Genomic DNA, 6023 nt, shown 5'->3' with positions numbered 1-6023 from the left:
TCAACGGCTGGTCATTTCCGCATAAGCACTTTTAATTTGTATTACTTTTTACCAACTCAACAAAAATAATCAGATGAGCTTATTATTAAATATGACATATTGCAACCCAACATATTTTCATTAGATTTGTCTCAATCACCCACAACATGTATAAATGATTTTATACTCCAATTTTATTAAGTACTGTAATGAAACAGGACATTTAAGAGAGTGGTTAAGTTCATGTTGTGTTTCCTTTTCGTTTATTCACCACATCAATCAAATGAATAGAAAACTTACAGGACATACTGGCCTATGAATATCAGTAAAGTTGTTACATAAAGGGCGTCATCAGGTAAATATTTGATTACACAGGCTATCAGAACACGATTTACATGTGGCAACTGATTGCAGGCATGTGGTGTTCTGCAGTGACAAAGGTGTGACTGAGCAAATGTGGGAGTCAACATCTCCACAACTTGCAGATGTACATCTGCAAGTTGTGGAGAACAAGCAGAACAAACATAATCAGAGCAGCCCTGGATTACGTGAAGAGGTGGAGCCCGCCCTCTGAAAACTATGTTGTTGTAAAAATGAGGGGTTGAGGGCCCAATGGAGACATTTTTTACTGCCATGATTTACTGGCGTTTATTACAAACTGATTTCTTTTTCTGAAAAACATGACAGATAACTCAGTAGTAATAATCAGAAATTGTCTCTCACAGCAAAGTGACAGACATTTTAGGAAAAGTCGACGAATCAATAACCTTTTGTGTTGTAGAAACATAAAATCTTGATTGTAATATGTAATAGGAAGATGAAGGCCTTTCAGGAGTCTTCAGTCAGAGTCACTGCTGCAGGAGCTGCTGGAAGACTACAATAGGGACAAACACAACAGATAAACATCATGAATCAACGCAATCTGCTTGAATGTGACAGCAGCAGAAATGGCATACTGTCTCAGTTTTGAGGTCATTTATTTGACAATGTAATTTGTTCACGTTGTAGTTGTACTGTACTGAGTTTTTTATATTCTCATTTCTGGAGCACGTAAAACTAAATGAAGGAATCTTACCCCGTGACAATCCTTTCCTTTTTTGTGACACTTGCCATGCTTGTGACCATGTCCATGTCCGTGTCCATGTCCATGTCCGTGTCCATGTCCGTGTCCGTGTCCATGCCCATGCCCATGCCCATGCCCGTGGCCACAACCAGGTCCATACCCAGGTTGGCCTCCTCCAGGGCAGTTTGGTGGTGGGACAGTGCCTGGAGGACAGTGAGGGTAACCCCCTGGCTGCTGAGGGTGGCTTGGGTAGCCAGGGGGGTACTGGTATCCTAAAGAACAGGCAAAGGTTGAACAAATCGACTGGTCAAGATGTAGCAAATGTGATAAATGACTATGCAATGCAAATGTAATAAACATTGTGCAAAGGCAGCTGTTTACCTTGATTGTTTCCGTACATCTTAGAACATTAGACAAAAATTCAGATCCTGGAAAGAAAGTAAAACTTTTAGCAGTTTTCCTTGATACATGCACATACTGCCAAAGAACAACAAGCCATCAGCAGATTTTAAGCAGTGGACTTACTGTTTGCAGGAAAGTAAATCTGCAGACCCAGCTGGAGCCTGCTGCTCCTTTTTATGTGTAGCTGTGCCTCAATTTGAGGGCAGCTCTCACATCACAACATTTTCGTCCCATGACCTGAGTGGGTGTGTGTGTGTGGGTAATCTTTAACATATTACATACACACACACAAAAAAGAGACAATACACAGAAAAAAATACTTTATTAATAAAATAGAAATAACACACAGATATTCTCAACTTGCAAATCCATACAAATACACCTTGAAATACATAAATCTATAAAAAAGCTGAGGCAGAAGTACCGCCTGGTGTCCTGGTCAACAAATCATACTTTCATTTATTACCTTTATTGCTTGAGAATAAGGATTACTTGTAGATTTATCCGGGTTAGGTTACATTTTGTTTTGGGTGTCATTTTTTATAGCATGAAAGGTGAAAGAAATTTCTGCCTTTATCCAATACAATATTTTAATAAAATTCAATACAGCTAATTGCACAACATTAATTGCAAATATCGTTTGCTGCTGCCAAGTAACTTGTACCGTAAATGAGACACGAAGGTTTGTGCCAATTGAGTACATTGCAGTGACTGTTGTATACGTAGTCTGCCTCACGTGAATAGTTCATCCACACAAATAAGCACCAGGCTTCTGATTTGCCACTAAGGGAGATAAAGGATTCATTTGATTTCACAGGTGACACAAAGGTAAGAAATGAATGTATTGTGTATGCATTGTGTATTGCAGGATGTGCAACTGTTTCTGAAAGTTGTTACTCAACCAAGGTCTCAATTCAACCTTCCCTGGGTAAATAAAGATAACATGAAGGCACTGAGTACATACGCAGTAAGAAGAAATTCAGAAGTCAGATAAATAGAAAGTAACACGACAGACAATTGTCAAGAGTTTTATGTTGTTTAACACAAAGGAACAATTGTGATCAGTACATAAAGTGTCCAACACCCACACACAGACTTGTGTATAGTCATTTATAGCAGCACTGCTGGTAAACTGGACACGAGTCAGAGACCGAAGCAGAGTCATCTGGAGTGAGTAGCTCTTTCTAATTTAACATTTATTTGCTCAAGACTTCACGCAAGATAATGAGACATGTGACAACACAATCACTATGTTCACACCTTAATGACTAACATAGCCTGTCTGCTGCTTGGTGCTGGGCAGTTGCTATTGGTTTAATTTATGGAGCTACTGTCCAGAACAATCACGAAAGTTGAATCAATACTATAAAGCGGAAAGCAAAAACTGAAACAATTACACTTACACGTCACTGGAAATGAACCTTTTTGGAGCAGTTAATGGGCTCTGCAAGTGTTTTGGTCCGTGGACGTATTGAAATTTCAAAGAACAAAAGAGTGGAACGAATTGAAATTTTGAACATCTCACACTTGAGTAGAGAATGATTGAAAATGCTTGAAATTCATCCACTCCAGTATTATGGAGCAGTGTCCATCACACAATATAAAGCCAGGCTTAAAGTCGTGATTTATGGAATAACATCACAGTCACCACCCCCACCTGGTCCACAACCCAACCTTGCAGAATTTGACTTTTTGAGTGTTTACCTGACACCTGTTGTGTTTTTATTGTTTTTATTTTTATTATTCGTTACCCATAAAACAGTTGCCAGGAGGAGGAGAGGTTCAGATCCTGAAGTGTTGTTAGAGAGGAGCTGAAAAACGACACTGAGGTGGATTTGGCTATTAAATGGCAAATATATTTTCTGATGGATATCAACACCTCAGATAAAACATTTGAAAATGTTTTAAAAAACTTTTAAAATGTATTAAACACTTGACAAAATGCTTTGCTGTTTAATATGTCATAATGTCTTATTTCAAACCTAAATTGTTGTACAGCTTTTACAAGCAACTTGAGACTCACATTTGGGACGCCGACGTCCCAAACTAATAGACATATGAAAGGCGCGCTCCATGCAGCGACAGTAGGCGTGGTTTAGTGAAAATTTCACTGCAGACGTTTTTAACACACTTTCAGCTGCATGTACAAGAATTTTGACGTTTCTGGGTGCTCCGGTTTTATCATAGTTACTGAAAATGTGTCAGACAGTAGGAGACGGCAAGAGAACAAGCGGCATCATGTCAACAACAAAGGGACTGTTAACATATGTGTACTGTCTCTACCCCGTTTCTTTCACCTCCTAAAAATCGTTTACTGTCACAGAAACAACACCAAAGTGCAGAAATTGCACTTTCCCTATTTCCCGATAAAGGTTTCAACAAGCCTGCTCACCAAAAACAAAAAAAGTAGTTTTCTGTCTTCGTGAAGTACGAACATTCTTCGATCAAACACCGAATAAAACACCGAATAAAACCACAAGCTTGGCCTCGTTGTTGATGTGCCCAACAATGATCCGCGGTTCAATTTTATCCATCGCGTCCCGTTAATCGGACATTTTGTCTTTTTTCCCCTCTGGGCGAACGCAAATTTAAAGGTCCGTCAAACTGCGCATCTACTACGCGCAGGCAGCGTCTCCTGTCAATCAAAGTCACGATGAAAACAATATTTCCCTCCAATAGCAGAGGCCCTGAGGTTTCCGCAGACGTATCACAATCCCTGATTGGGCCGTTCTTCCCCCCAAATAAGGGCTGCGTAACGGGACCAGAGCCGCACTCACGCCATGACGCACCCGGTGACGAAGCGGATGTCCCTTTAAATCGGTGTTTACTCGGATTTTATCGTCGTTTTTGTTACTGTTGTGCAGAAGTTTGACTCTTTTTTACACCAACATGGAGAATATGGCGTTTACACCGACGGAGCTGCTGCAAGTGGTGTACAGTAAGGACGAAAAAGGCGGTGACGTCAACAATGGCCGCCTGCAGCCAGCTGCTCCCTTTGTTTACTCTCCGCTCCGTGTCAACACGTAAACAATGGACATTTCGACTAAAAGTGTGTTTTTACTGCCCCAAGTTTTAATGTAACTATGAAATTTATAATAAAAGACAGTACAGTAAATTAATTTTTCATTTTTATTTCAGCCATCCCTGATAGTCGTGCGTTTACGTCTGGAGTCATAAAGCTTCAATAACAACATAAAACAGGCAAAAATAGGTCAAATTCGTGTTTGGATAGGTTTTGGACACCATATATTAAGCCCTATAAATGCAATTTTCAAATGAAATTTTACTTTTGTAACTGGTGTTCCTAAAAGCAGTCATGTCTGTGATTGGCCCCAAAAAGTTATGAGTTAAAAAATTTGTATATCAGTGAAATCTTGCAGTGTGAATTTTAGCCAAAATGGACCATTTTGGATAGGTTTGGCACACTGGAGATCTCCAAGGAGCATTTTTGGTAAAAACTCTATAGATCCTCAGTAGTTTTACCTATCAACCTAAAATTTGGTACACTTGTGGACAGGGAGTGTGTGAACCATATATGTAAAATTCAAACTGTTTCATAGTGAAAAATTTGAGATATCACAGTTTTCACAAAAAAATTCTTACCCGTTTTTTATTTTTCCAAAAAATATAGTTTTTCAAATGGCCCTATCTTTTAGGGAATGAATCAATATTTCAATTCAATGGCTGTAAAGGTACAGATGTCTTCTTTCATTTAAGCCATCAGCTTAAATTTGCAGTGATACCAAAACAGGCGAAAATTGCCAAAAAGGGCCTCTGCACAAAACAACTGAACCTTACCCCATTGCACTTCCTTCTTTTTGATGACAATGGCCATGCATACGACTGTGCTTATGTCTGTTGCCAAGGCCATGTCTGTGTCCATGGTGATCATGTTCAGGACAATAGCTATCTCCATATCTACAGTCAGGCCCTAAAGTACAACCTCCATGCGCTCCACAAACTGGAGCAACTGTCTACAGAATCAAATCAAATCAAATCAGAGATATTTGTGTAGCGCCAAATCCAAAGCACTTTATATAGAGAGCAGGTCTAGACCAAACTCTTTATAAAATTATTTAAAGAGACCCAACAGATCCCCAGATGAGCAAGCACTTGGCGACAGTGGCAAGGAAAAACTTCCTTTAAGAGGCAGAAACCTCTCCAGAAACACATTGCTTACCTCGGCCAGACATGTTCAAGTTGAAACTCAAATCCCTAAAAACCAGCATGAGAGAAATTAATGAATATTAACATTGAAATAAATTAGCACGTCAACTATTGCCAAAAATACCTCAGAAAACATTCAATGTATAAAGATGCAACACTAGTTTGTATTAATGTGCGTGTGAACCACACTCAGCACATATATGATAAACAAAGCTGCAGAAGAACAGATGATGACAAAAGATTTGGAGGTGACCTTACTCAGTGCTTGATGAAGATCCTCTGGTGCAGCTGCCACCTGCTGCTCCTTTTTACCAGAAGCCACTCCTCGATGTGCAGCAGTTCATGATGGGCCTGCCATCGCAGATTCTTTGCTATGTGACGGTTAGATCTGCACCACACACACAACGTGCAT

Source organism: Echeneis naucrates, chromosome 21 (genome assembly GCF_900963305.1).
Source record: "Echeneis naucrates chromosome 21, fEcheNa1.1, whole genome shotgun sequence".
Classification (NCBI taxonomy): domain Eukaryota; kingdom Metazoa; phylum Chordata; class Actinopteri; order Carangiformes; family Echeneidae; genus Echeneis; species Echeneis naucrates.
Note: the sequence above shows the minus strand (reverse complement) of the source record.